Genomic DNA, 15088 nt, shown 5'->3' on the forward strand with positions numbered 1-15088 from the left:
TCGGTCTGGTGCCATACCATGAACCATCGGTGTGGTGCCATACCATGAACCGTCGGTGTGGTGCCATACCATGAACCGTCAGTGTGGTGCCATACCATGAACCGTCGGTGTGGTGCCATACCATGAACCGTCGGTGTGGTGCCATACCATGAACCATCAGTCATTGCATGAACAGTATTGGAGCTTCTTTCCTAGAGACACAGTGATAGAGCACATGTCGTGACTGTGAGCAGGCATTTCATAACACCTCTTAGTGTGTGTATGTGAAAGATAGAGTCTGTGTGAGAGAGAGAGAGTGTGTGAGAGAGAGAGTATTATAGAGTGAGTGAGAGCGAGAGAGACAGAGAGAGATAATGAGAGCGTATGAGAGAGAGAGAAAGTGTGAGAGAGAGTATGAGAGAGAGTATTATAGAGTGAAGAGAGAGCGAGAGAGACAGAGAGAGAGAGTGAGAGTATGAGAGAGAGAGAAAGATAGTATGAGAAAGAGAGTGAGAGAGAGAGCGAGAGAGAGAGAGAGAGGTGACAGAGATGCTGGCAACCAGCGTAAATCGACAGGGGACTCCTTTCTCACTCACATTCCCACAGTCTGTCATCCACACACAATGAGAAAACTCCCTCCCTCCCTCTCTCCATCTCCCTCTCCCCCTCTCGCATCCATCACTGTCCATGCGGAATGGATAGTGAAACAAATTTCTTTCACATACATTACGATTAAGAAAAGACTGAGGAATGTCTTTTATACCGGGTTCGATTTTTATGTGGTGTTTCATAGTCACCCGTCATCGCGCGGAGCATCACCCTTGTGCACTGTGACCCCTGACGAGAGGTTGTCATGGTGCGCCATCAATCAACCATCAGTTCGGCAACACCGCCAAACTCTCATGCCCTGCCCAATACGCCACGGTGGGCATGGGCTGGATTCCCCTCGTACCTCCCCTTTACCTCCACAGAGGTGATGCAGACGTAAACTGCCATCGGTTCATTTGTAATTAGTTTGTAATTGTTTCTGTTTCTCTATTCATGGAATGGGGTTGTATATGAGTGGTTGTGTCTTACTCATTCATTATGAATGGTGTAGATATAAGTAGTTGTTTATCGTCATTTTGAATGGTGTTGTATAGTGTGCTTTACTCGTCTGTATGTGTGTTAATGTTTTGTGTTTACGCCAGTTCATGTGATGGGTGTTGGTAGTTAATGTTGTTTACTTCAGAATCATATATTCCATAAATGAATCATAAAGTATTAGAAGACCAAACTTGTCCCATCTACTAGTTTGTGTACTGGTCCTGGCTGTTCTTGTCCTTCCACTCACCCTTGAGTGTCAGAGCCATTAAGAACAACATAGGCGTCATCCTCCTTATGATTGTAGTGACCTGTGATTTTTGTAGTGTAACCTCACTTATCCTGTATTGTTTCCTAGGTATTGATATGGCTATTGTGTAAAGCCTACTGTTTGATATGGTATGTTTGAACCCCTACTGTATTGATAATGGTATGTGTAAAGCCCTACTGTATTGATATGGTATGTGGTAACCTACTGTTATTGATATGGTATGTGTAAACCCTACTGTATTGATATGGTATGTGTAAACCCCTATTGTATTGTTAGTGGTATGTGAACCCTATTGTAGTATTATGGTAGTGTGTAACCCTACGTTTATATGTATGTGTAAGCACTATGTATTGATATGTAGTGTAAACCCGACTGTTATGATATGATATGTATAAAGCCCTACTGTATTGATATGGTATGTGTAAAGCCCTACTGTATTGATATGTATGTGTAAACCCCTATGTATTGATATGGTATGTGTAACCCCTATGTTTTATGTATGGGTGTGAAGCGCCTACTATATTGTATGGTATGTGTTAAAGCCTACTATATTGATATGGTATGTGTAAGCCCTACTGTATTGATAGGTATATGTGTAAACCCTAGTGTACTGATGTGGTATGGTAACCCTGTTTTGATTGGATGTGTAAAGCCTACTGGTTGATTTGGATGTGTAAACCCTACATGTATTGATATGTGTGTATGTGTAAGCCTACTGTATTGATATGGTATGTGTAAACCCTACTGTATTGATATTATATGTGTAACCTACTGGTTTGATATGGTATGTGTAAAGCCCTACTGTATTGATATGGTATGTGTAAAGCCCTACTGTTTTTGATATGGTATGTGTAAACCCTTATCTGTATTGATATGGTATGTGTGTAAACCCTATTGTTATGATATGGTATGTGTAACCCCTATTGTATTGATATGGTATGTGTAAACCCCTACGTTATTATATGGTTGTGTAAACCCTACTGTATTGATATGTGGTATTGTGTAAACCCTACTGTATTGAATATGGTATGTGTAAAGCCCTACTGTATTGATATGGTATGTTAAGCCCTACTGTAATTGATATGTATGTGTAAAGCCCTACTGTATTGAGTATGGTATGTGTTAAGCCTACTGTATTGATATGGTATGTGTAAAGACCTACCGTATTGACTGTATGTGTGTAAAGCCCTACCGTATTGATTGGTATTGTGTAAAGCCCTACCGTATTCGATATGTATGTGTTCTGTAAACCCCTACTGTTAATTGACTATTATGGTATGTGGTAACCTCTACCTGTATTGATTGGATGGTTGTGAGCCAGTTTTTGTTCCCTTTACTGTATTGATTCTATGTAGTGTAAACCCTCTTTATGTTATGTATTGATATGGTATGTGTAAAACCCTACTGTATTTATGGTATTTGTAAAGCCCTACTGTATTGTATGGTATGTGTAAAGCCCGATCTGTATTTGATCTAGTATGTGTATAAGCCCTACTGTATTGATTATGTATGTGTAAACCCGTACTGTATTGATCTGGTATGTGTTAAAGCTCCTACTGGATTGATATGTATGTGTAAAGCCCTATTGATTGATATGGTATGTGTAAAGCCCTACTTGTATTGATATGGATGTGTAAAGCTCTCCTATGAGTTATAGTGGTATTGTGTTACAGCCCTCTATATTGTATGGTATGTGCTAAACCCGTACTGTATTGATATGGTATGTGTAAAGCCCTACTGTATTGATATGGTATGTGTAAACCCCTACTGTATTGATCTGGTATGTGTAAAGCCCTACTGTATTGATATGGTATGTGTAAAGCCCTACTGTATACAACAGGGGGCACAATGCCATTTGGTCCCATACAAAGGAGATGATACTAAATTGCATTATAGAATATTAAAGGTGAAATAAAGGTGAAATAAAAAAAGTTTWAAAAAAGGRTGGTACAGTACAGGCTCTTTGCCGTATGGAAATGTATTTTCGGCCACAAAGACAGAGGATATCGAAAGCTTATTTTACGAAACACTCTTGATGCTTGAATATTTTTWWAATTAAACTRGGCAAGTCAGTTAAGAACAAATTCTTATTTACAACGACCGCCTACCCCAGCCAAACCCAGACGACGCTGAGCCAACTGTGCGCCACCCTATGGGACTCCCAATCATGGCTGGATGTGATACAGCCTGGAATGGAACCAGGGACTGTAGTGATAGACACCTCTTGCACTGAGATGCAGTGCTTTAGACCGCTGCACCACTCGGGAGCCCATTGACTCTTTCAGAGTCTAAATCTGAGTAGAAATAGGGTTAAAGGGATACTTCTGGAYGTTGGTAGTTTTGCGAGCCAATGCTAACTAGCGTTAGCACAATGACTGGAAGTCTATGGATATCTGCTAGCATGCTAGCAGATACCCATAGACTTCTAGTCATTGCTCTAAAGCTAGTTAACAATTGCACTAGCACTAGTTAGCAACTTCCTTAAAAATGCTCGTGGAGACATCCGACTCTGGGGAAATAGATAAAGGGCCTCATTGCCAAAATCCAGAAGTATCCCTTTAAATGGACGCAAGAGGCAGTGGGAGCCTGTGCACGGTCGCTCAGGGTAGCGCTCGGTTAATCCTTTTTCTGCAAAAGTCAGGGGGATTATGATTTGAGAAACACTCCCTTTGCCCTTCACACTCGCAGGGAAAGTCACCAACGTCTACAATTAGGCCAGATCAACCCCCCTCCCACAGATCCCATCCACTTAATATCCTGTGAAATCATATGACTCCTCAGAGGAAAGGAGAGAAAAAAAAACTGAAAATAAAATGACGCCTTCTAAAGAGAAACAGGGTTGTGAAGGGATAGAGGGTAAATAGAGGTGCTGTGGGTTGAGAGACAGCTGGACAGGTACATTTCTGTTGGCCCTCTTGGTTTTTTCCAATCCCATACAGTTATAAGTGTGATGTGACCATTAGCATAATCTTGAATAATGTAATTTTCATAATTTACTATTCCATTATATGTTATAGACAAATGTAACTGCTATAGTCAAACCTGTWGTGTGTTTTACAGTACTGTATACGTGATTGATCACCCATAATGACTTCTCCAGCAAGAATGCAAATGATGCCTCAGATGCTGTCAATCACTAGCCTGGCGTGACAAAGACCATAGGAGTTGACAAGACAACACAAATGGATTGTCCAGGCTAGTCAATCACCAATTTTGGGAACAAATGACTCCTTTRGTGTGACAAGACACATTTTCCACTAAAAAGCGCCTGCTTATTAGTTCAGAAAGCTCTGTAATCAGATTTCCCCAAACCCCCAATCGCTAATTATCACACCACCCCTTCTTCTTTAAAAGCAGAACATATAACTGTAAACCTGTGGACAGAACAGCAAGCACCTCTGATTGCAGTGCTGTGGGGTAAGGACTGAAGCGCAGAGGAGCCCAGTCAGTTTCTTAGGCGAACAGGAGACTAAGAAGACTAAGGAGAAGAGTTAGCTAATCCTCCACTGTGATTACTCAGCCAACCCCGTCGGGAGGAGCACACAGCAGCCCTACAATCTCTGCTACCACAGGGAGAGGATGAAACCATCCAGGGGCCAGATAGGATCTGGGGTTTTTCATTAGGATGTAAGGCAGCATTATCGGCCACAACATCTGAATKTACCCCCCTCCTTTTCCACTTTCTATCGCTCTCCTCCCTCGTTTCTGATACAATCTGTTTTTCCCCCTCCCTCCTCAATATCAGGCTACCTCCTGTTTTTTTATCTCTTACCTCATTGGACCTGTTCTTTCCCTCCCTCCATTTTCTTCTGTCCAAAAGTGTTTTCCAACTGCAGGATTGGACCTTCATTTGGGGCTTGTGGGGAGAAAAACACAAGGTTTATTTTGAATTTTGAGTCTCAGCTCTGCTTACAGACACAGTGATCCTGAAACTTGACTAAATAAACTAAGGTCTCCTATCGAGTGAGGTTGTTAAAAAATGACATCTGTTTAATTTTCATTAAGGTGTCCCTTTCACATTCAAGATACGTTATCATTACTGATCAATTGAAATCTATAAAAATGTGTAAACAATTAATTATAATAGTTTTGCACTGCGAATAGCCAAGTATGAATTATCTAGCTTCAAACAGGATAAATTAAAATCTAGGTACAACCATTCATGAGTTAGGCTATAATTTGGAAGGAAAAAGTCAATTCAGTGTAGGTCAAAGTGTTTGAATTTTAGAAGGAAGTGAAAATGGCTACTTCCATGTAATTTAAAGATGTTGTAGTCATCTCGTAGCCTATGCATGCATATGTAATTCAATCATGATGTATTTCATCTAAGATGAGTCACACAAACAATAACAACAACATGTGGTTGAATATAAGTCGTCGAAACGACAGTGCAATAAAGATATAAACTGTATGGTGTGATGACAAATTGTCCTTGTTTGATTTTCTTGCTTTCTCTCACTTTATGGACRCCATCATTTTGGTTTCTTCATACCRCTGTTGTCTTGTCACGCACAATAAGGTCCCTAAAGCTGTCATTTGCTTGAGTTACTTCCTGGKAGTTTGGCACACTTACGATTATGTGCCTGATTGAATAATGAAGTTGGGTACTTATCTCCCGCCTTTTATGATATGCTGGGGAGTCCCCCAGGGTCCTAACCCTGCATATGACAGGGAAATCTGCGATGAGTCTGGCCTGAAAGCCTCGCCGCCAACACAGCAGCTGAGCTAAAAATAATCTGCTGGTGAGATCACCTCTCTATAAACCCTTCTCGTKGTCTCTCTCACACAGACAGAAGCGCAGTTTTTATTTTATTTTTGCAATTGGCAAAGCGAGAGTAAATCCTAGCTAGTGTAGTTTAGTTGGTGAGGATTTTGAATATGTATTTGTGCACTGGTCTGGTGTAGTTTGTTTTTGTCTGTCTTTTATTCCCCATGGCCATGTTGTCAAGACAGACCTGAGATGTGTCTTGTTTACCAGTGCACACAACCTTGAGAAGGAAGCGTGAGAAGTGATGCACTACCATGATGCTGGGTGGAATATTCAGATTTACAGTAGCCTAAATCAAATACAATTCATCTCGAGTAAGGACACACACACACACACACACACACAAACATTTAATACTGTTTATTCAGTTGAAATTCTATTTTAGGCAACCCTCACTGCTAGTTTAGGTTAAGGTTATATCAATCTTCCTTCTACAATTCATATGCCATTGACTTCCAATCTGGTATTTTACCTTCTTGCGAAAAAGAGGCATAGGCTATGCAAAGAAAACAAAACAATGGACAGCTATTATCAAAATACTGTCTAGGCTTAAATTGCATGCATTCCGACATTTCAATGACGACCAGATTTCAGAATTGTATCAAATGAATACCAGCAAAATGGCAACAACGTCAGCAGCCGAAAGAGGCAAAAGCTCTCTGTGGAGAAAATGACACTGCGCCCTTATCTGTTTTTCCATTCTGATCCAGTTGCCTGGTCACGACGATTCAAAGCCTCACGGTGGAGAGCTTTGTGTTCGAACAGCAGTTGGAGTCTGCCTGCATGGGAACCCCCGTGCCCCCTCCCCCACTGCCAAGATCTAAAAATAGAACCAGGAATCCCCACATCAATTTAGAAGAGAAACGTCACAAGATCATAAAACCCTCGCCTCTCCAAATTGGGCAAAAACTGGTTGAATCAACGTTGTATATCAGCATGGATTGCTAAAATCAAAATTATACCGACCATGTAAATCACACTGAACGCCCCATATCATTCATTTCATGTCAGGATGGTGTAAATAAGCTTTTATAACGGACACACGCAAGCCCCACAATTAGGCAAATAAAAAAACATGTTTATGCTCTGGAAGCCTGTCCTTATCAAAGCACACACATACCTGTGGACGTAGGCGTAATTTCAACTGCTAGTTGAGATTTTTGGTCGAGTTATCAAATAACGTGAATTCRCCATAAAAATAAATAAAACTATTTCACATGTCATTGGATTTAGGTTCGAAGTTGGGTGATTAAAAAAATWAATAAATGAGGTTTAGCGAATCCAATTAATTTCCCACGTTGATTCAATTTGAAATGAAGTGGAAACAACGTTGATTCAACCAGTTATTTGCCCAGTGTGATGCACGTGGCGCAACAATATGAGAGAAAAATGAACACCCATGGTCGGAATAATTAGACATAATAACGCTGCATTTCCAATGTTACAGTGAAACATACTTGGCAGCACTATTTAACCGGGTTCTTTCCCCAGAACTCATTAGCACAGGCGACAAGAGACCGTCAGTGGGAGAGCCTATTCACCCAAAGTGTCTAGCTGGGTAAGAGTATTGATTTTCTTCCTGTCGTTTATAAGCTCCGTTGATGTGTCTTCCTCCAGGAAAAGCCTGCACAACCCACAGACGAATCAGGTWGGATTTTTCTCTCACATTCTATTAAGAGAAATTATATTATTTTTACTAGAGTAACAGTAAAGTGATTTGAAGAAAATGCATGATAAACTGATTCTGAATAGAGGAGAAAATGTGTGAGCAGTTACAAAGTACATTTTTAGCCCTCAAGGCTTGGCATGTGATTTTGCATTAAGGGCTAAATTTGTAGCACTTAAGGCAGGAAGGCTGTTGTTTACTTTCAATGGCCAAGCTGATTATATGGGTCCATGGTTCTAAGTGCTTGCTTGCTGTGGTCAGTTCCCTCCTTTGTGTGTTGCTGTTGCTGCTGTGGCTCAGAAGGGATGAGAGGCTCGGGGTAAGTCTTTGAACCTCACATGAATGATGAGTTTCTYTTCTACCTCATCTCCATATTCCGCCCAGATAGTCTCTATCGCACACAGACCTCTCCACCAACACACACTTTGAAAGCAGTGTTGTGTACAGAGCTTGGTCATGGCAATCTCTGACATCACAAGCCTTAGACCCCCTTTAGAGTAAACTTCTCTTTCATTGTCCTTGTCCCATTTAACGTCTCCACTCTCCTGTCTTTGACTGTACCTCCAATCTGCTTCCTCTGGGACCACAATTGGCTCAGTGGAGGGAATCTGATGATTCAGCCCAGTGGGGGAAAATCTAATCATAAGCAATGAGCATCAGGGAGCTTCTTCCTTTGTCGYTCACTGTACAGTTAGAGTACTGTACATTCTGGTTTGTTGACAGGAATCCCACTGCATTGCTTTATAACTATAATCCGCCCCTCATCCTCCCTTCATCCATTCATTCAAAACTTCATACCTCATATCAGCACAGGGGACACTGACCTCGCACCCCGTCCCTAACAAGAAGACATGATCACGATCAGGCAGCGTATTGGCAAGGATGCGATCCCTTGGCCATGGTGACTAATTGGTTATTGGTTCCTTATGCCGCATTCAAGACAACTCGGAACTCGGAAAACTCAGACATATTTTACTTGGAATCTTGTTGTAAAAAGATGAGTTTCCCACTTGGTATTAGAATCAACCAAAAGGAAGATCTAGGAAAAAACAAACGTTAATTTTAACGAGTTGTCTTGAACACACCATTATCTTTGCACTGGCGTGTGACGTCATCCTCGTCACTTACAGAGTAGGCTTCCTCTCTCACGACGCTGTCACATGTACCTGCCTCGCCCTGAATGATGGCGAGATGCTTAGTTATTTGAGTAGCCTTAGCAAATCTAACTGATGATCTAGCTGTCGGAGATCAATTATTTCCAACCATTGGGTGGTCGGCTGCCAGTGCTGCTGCCTGATGATATCTGCCTGGCCGACGATGCCTATGCCTCTCTCTCGCTCGCTCTCTCTCTCTCTCTCTCTCTCTGTCTGCTGTCTTTGTCACTCTCTCTCTTTTCTCCTTCTCTCTTTTTCTCCTTCTCTCTTTTTCTCCTTCTCTCTTTCTCCTTCTCTCTTTCTCGTCTTTCTCTTGTCTCTCTCTCTCTCTCTCCCCCGCTCTCTCTCCCCCGCTCTCTCCTCCCCCGCTCTCTCTCCCCCTGTCTGTCTGTCTGTTCTGTCTTGTCTGTCTGTCTTGTCTGTCTGTCTGCTCTGTCTGTCTGTCTGTTCTCCCCCTGTTGTCTGTCTGTCTCTCCCCCTGTCTGTCTGTTGTCTCTCCCCCTGTCTGGTCTGTTCTCCCCTGGCTGTCTGTCTGTCTGTCTGTCTGTCTGTCTGTCTGTCTGTCTGTCTGTCTGTCTGTCTCTCTTTCTCTCTGTCCCTCTCTCTCACTAGAGGTGTGGTGTGTGACGGGCAGGCCTGTTTGAGTCACTGTCTCTTATCTCAGAGTCCAGGGGTCATTCATCATGCTAATGACACCAATGCTCTACAAATGCATTACTTACATTGGATGTCACCTCGTCTGTGTGTCATAAAATTGTACCAAGGACCCTCACCCCCTCACTGCTCGTAACAATTACCGTTGTTAGTCATCGCACTCGAGTGAAGTCGTACAAATGGACCGAAGTCTATTTTAATCGGCAGAGAGCAATCCAAGATGGCCATCACTCCTGTCCATAACATGATCGTTAGTGCTACAGCCCCGTCGATGTGAATGGGGGCGTTCTGTAGTCCACGATCATCTCCTTTGTCTTGCTGACGTTAAGGGAGATGTTGTTTTCCTGGCACCACACTGCCAGATCTCTGACCTTCTCCCTACAGGCTGTCTCATTGTAGTCGGTTATCAGGCCTACCACCAATGTGTTGTTGCCTACGCTCAACACCTGGGGGCGGCCCATCAGGAAGTCCAGGATCCAGTTGCAGAGGGAGGTGTTCAGTCCCAGGGTCCTCAGCTTAGTGATGAGCTTGGAAGGTATAGTGTTGAATGCTGAGCTGCAGTCAGTTAACAGCATTGTCACGTAGGTGTTCCTCTTGTCCAGGTGGAAGAGGGCAGTGTGGAGTGCAATAGAGATTGCGTCATCTGTGGATCTATTGGGGCGGTATGCGAATTGGAGTGGGTCCAGGGTGCCTGGGATGATGGTGTTGATGTGAGCCATGACTAGCCTTTCAAAGCATTTCATGGCTACAAATGTGAGTGCTACTGGGCGATAGTCATTTCGACAGGTTASTTTGGTGTTTTTAGTCACAGGGACTATGGTGGTCTGCTTGAAACATGCAGGTATTACAAACTGGTTCAGGGAGAGTTTGAAAACGTCAGTGAAGTCACTTGCCAGCTGGTCAGCTCATGCTCTGAGTACGTGTCCTGGTAAYCCGTCTGGCCCTACAGCCTTGTGAATGTTAACCTGTTTAACCTCTCTTGGGTAGGGGGCAGTATTTTCACGTCCAGATGAAAAGCGTGCCTAAAGTAAACTGCCTGTTACTCAGGTCCAGAAGCTAGGGTATGCATATAATTCGTATATTTGGATAGAAAACACTCTAAAGTTTCTATTGTCTGTGATTATAACAGAACTGATATGGCAGGCGAAACCATGAGGACAAACCATCCCAAAGTTTTCTATTTCAGCCTACCACTRTTTTCAATGGCTGTCACTTTTATTATAAGGCGAAATCCTCCCAGATTGCAGTTCCTAGTGCTTCCACTAGATGTCAAAAGTCTYTAGAAAGAGTTTCAGGCTGGTTTTTGGAAAAATATGCCAGAAATTGTAGTTTTTCTAAGTGGCTCCCATTTTGGCTGTAGTGTTTCCAAGCGCATGAATGAGAGCGCGTTCTTTGGTATTTTCCTCCGATAAAGACAATAACGATTCTCCGTCTTAAATTGTATTGTTTATTTATGTATTAGGGTACCTAAGGTTTGATTATAAACGTTGTTTGACTTGTTTGGAAAAGTTTATTAGTAACGTTTGGGATTAATTTTGTACGCATTTTGATGAAGGGAAACTGGGTGGATTATTGACTGAAGCGCGCTAGCTAAACTGAGTTTYTATGGATATAAAGAAGGACATTATCGAACAAAAGGACCATTTGTGATGTAACTGGGACCTTTTGGAGTGCCAACAGAAGAAGATCATCAAAGGTAAGGCATTTATTATATYGCTATTTCTGACTTTCGTGTTGCACATGCCTGGTTGAAATATATTTTTCATGGTTTTGTATGCGGGGCGCTGTCCTCAGATAATCGCATGGTGTGCTTTCGCCGTAAAGCCTTTTTGACACAGCGGCTGGATTAACAAGAAGTTMAGCTTTATTTTGATGTATTACACTTGTGGTTTTATGAAAGTTAAATATTTATAATTCTGTAGTTTGAATTTCGCGCTCTGCAATTTCACCGGATGTTGGCCAGGTGGGACGCTACCATCCCACCTGCCCATAAGAAGTTAAAGATCTTACTCATATCGGCTAGAGAGTGTGATCACAAAGTCATCTGGAACAGCTGATGCTCTCATGCATGGTTCAGTGTTGCTTGCATAGAAGGCATTTAGCTCATATGGTAGSCTCACATCACTGGGCAGCTCAAGGCTGGGTTTCCCTATGTAATCCATGATAGTTTGCAAGCCATGCCACATCCGATGAGCGCCGGTGTAGTTGGATTCGTTCTTAGTCCTGTATTGACATTTTGCCTGTTTGATGGCTCAGTGCGGATGTTGCCTGTAATCCATGGTATCTAGTTGGGATATGTGCGTACGGTCACTGCGGGGACGACATTGTCAATTCTCTTATGAAATGAAGTTGGAGACTGATGTGGTAAATTCCTCAATGTCATCGGATGAATCCCGGAACATATTCCAGTCTGTGTTAGCCAAACAGTCCTGTAGTTTAGCATCTGCTTCATCGGAGCACTTCCTTATTGAGCGCATCACTGGTACTTCCTGTTTGAGTTTTTGCTTGTAAGCAGGAATCAGGAGGTTAGCGTTCGGGTCAGATTTGCCAAATGGAGGGCGGGGGAGAGCTTTGTATGAGTCTCTGTGTGTGGAGTAAAGGGGATCTAGAGTTTTGTCACCTCTACTTGCACAGGTGACATGCTGGTAGAAATGAGGTAAAACGGATTTCAGTTTCCCTGCATTAAAGTCCCCGGCCACTAGGAGCACTGCCTCTGGATGAGCATTTTCTTGTTTGCTTATGGCTCTATACAGCTTGTTGAGTGCGGTGTTAGTGCCAGCATTGGTTTGTGGTGGTAAATAGACAGCTATGTCGGCCTCTCTTATATCGCCTCTTCCTTTTCCGAGTCTTGGGGATTAGGGCCTTGTCCGGGGTGAGCAGWATGTCCTGTGCCGCCGACTTGTTCATCCAAATCGAGGCTAGTGATCGCTGTTCTTAATGTCTTTTCGGTCATAGGAAAGGATGGCAGAAACATTATGCACAAAWWWWKTTGCAACAATGGGCTGTAGTGGAGCGGGTCGAGAACTTCAGGTTCTTCGGAGTCCACACCACTAAGGATATATCATGGTCCACACACACCAACACAGTCGTGAAGAGGGCACGACAATGCCTCTTCCCCCTCAGGAAGCTGAAAAGATTTGTCATGGGCCATCAGATCCTCAAAAGTTCTACARCTGCACCATTGAGAGCATCTTGACTGGCTGCATCACCGCTTGGTATGGCAACTGCTTGGCATTCAGCCGCAAGGCTACAGAGGGTAGTGTGTATGGGCCAGAAMATCACTGGGTCCAAGCTCCTTGATATCCAGGACCTCGATACGAGACTGTGAGAGGAAGGCCCTAAAAATTGTCAAAGACTCCAGCAACCCAAGTCATAGACTGTTCTCTCTGCAACTGCACGGCAAGCAGTACCGATGCACCAAGTCTGGAATCAACTGGACCATGAACAGCTTCTACCCCCAAGCCATAAGACTGCTAAATAGATAGTCCGGGTAGCTATTTGGTTAACTATTTAACTATCTACATTGACCCTTTTTGCACAAACTTTTTTGACTCATCACATATGCTGCTGTTACTGTTTATTATCTATCCTGTTGCCTAGTCACGTTGCCTACCTCAATTACCTCGTACCCCTGCACATCGACTCGGTACTGGTACCCTGTGTATATAGCCAAGTTATCGTTAATCATGTATTTATTATTACTTTTATTATTACTTGTTTTACTTTACTATTATTTCTCTATTTTCTTTCTCTMTGCATTGTTGGGAAGAGTCCGTAAGTAAGCATTTCACTGTTAGTCTACACCTGTTGTTTACGAAGCATGTGACGAATAAAATTGTATTTGATGAATTTATCTGGGATCCTTTGGATGTCCCTACCCTAAACCCTAACCCTCAACCCTAACCCTCACCCCTACCCTAACCTTAACCTTAACCCTTACCTAACCCTAAACCTTACCCTTACCTTAACCATTTGAAATTTCAAYTTCAATGGGGTAGGGACGTCCCAAGGATTCTGGACAGCAAGAACTAAAAGTCTTCGAAAGCCAAGTTAATAAACAGATCACTGACCATTTCGAATCCCACYGTACCTTCTCCGCTGTGCAGCCRTTTTCCGAGCTGGTCACGGGTGCACCTCAGCCACACTCAAGGTATTAAACGATATCATAGCCGCCATCGATAAAAGACAGTACTGTGCAGCCGTCTTCATCGACCTGGCCAAGGCTTTCGGCTCTGTCAATCACCGTATTCTTATCGRCAGACTCAACAGCCTTGGTTTCTCAAATGACTGCCTCGCCTGGTTCWCCAACTACTTCTCAGATAGTGTTCAGTGTGTCAAATCGGAGGGCCTGTTGTCCAGACCTCTGKCAGTCTCTATGGGGGTACCACAGGGTTCAATTCTCGGGCCGACTCTTTTCTCTGTATATATCAACAATGTCGCTCTTGATTCCCTGATCCACCTCTACGCAGACGACCCCATTCTGTAKACATCTGGCCCTTCTTTGGACACTGTGTTAACAAACCTCCAAATGAGCTTCAATGCCATACAACACTCCTTCAGTGGCCTCCAACTGCTCTTAAACACTAGTAAAACAAAATGCATGCTTTTCAACTGATCGCTGCCCGCACCCGCCCGCCTAGCATCACTACTCTGGACGGTTCTAACTTAGAATATGTGCACAACTACAAATACCTAGATGTCTGGCTAGACTGTAAACTCTCCTTCCAGACTCATATTAGACATCTCCAATCCAAAATGAAGTCTAGAATCGGCTTCCTATTTCGCAACAAAGCCTCCTTCACTCATGCCGCCAAACATACCCTCGTAAAACTGACTGTCCTACCGATCCTCGACTTCGGCGATGTCATTTACAAAATAGCCTCCAACACTCTACTCTAGCAAATTGGATGCAGTCTATCACAGTGCCATCCGTTTTGTGCCCAAAGCCCCATATACCACCCACCACTGCGACCTGTATGCTCTCGTCGGCTGGCCCTCGCTACGTATTCGTCGCCAGACCCACTGGCTCCAGGTCATCTATAAGTCTTTGCTAGGTAAAGCTCCGCCTTATCTCAGCTCACTGGTCACGATAACAACACCCACCCGTAGCACACGCTCCAGCAGGTAATAACTTACATCTCCCTCACTAAACTTTAAACATCATCTATCTGCAGCAAGCTAACCGATTCGCAATGCAGCGGTACACAACCCATCTGCAAAACAGCCCATCAAATCTACCTACCTCATCCCCATATTTTTTTATTTAACTTTTTTGCTCTTTTGCACACCAAGATTTCTACTATAGCACCATCACCATCATGACACATCAATATCACTCCAGTGTATAATTTGCTAAATTTGTAATTTACTTTCCCCTACAATGGCCTATTTAGTACCCTTACCTCCTCCACGCCATTTTCACACCACTGTATATAGACTTTGTTTAACTATGTTATTGACTGTATGTTTGTTTATTCCCATGTGTAACTCTGTGTTGTTGTATTGTGTCGAAA

Source organism: Salvelinus sp. IW2-2015, linkage group LG19 (genome assembly GCF_002910315.2).
Source record: "Salvelinus sp. IW2-2015 linkage group LG19, ASM291031v2, whole genome shotgun sequence".
NCBI lineage: Eukaryota > Metazoa > Chordata > Actinopteri > Salmoniformes > Salmonidae > Salvelinus > Salvelinus sp. IW2-2015.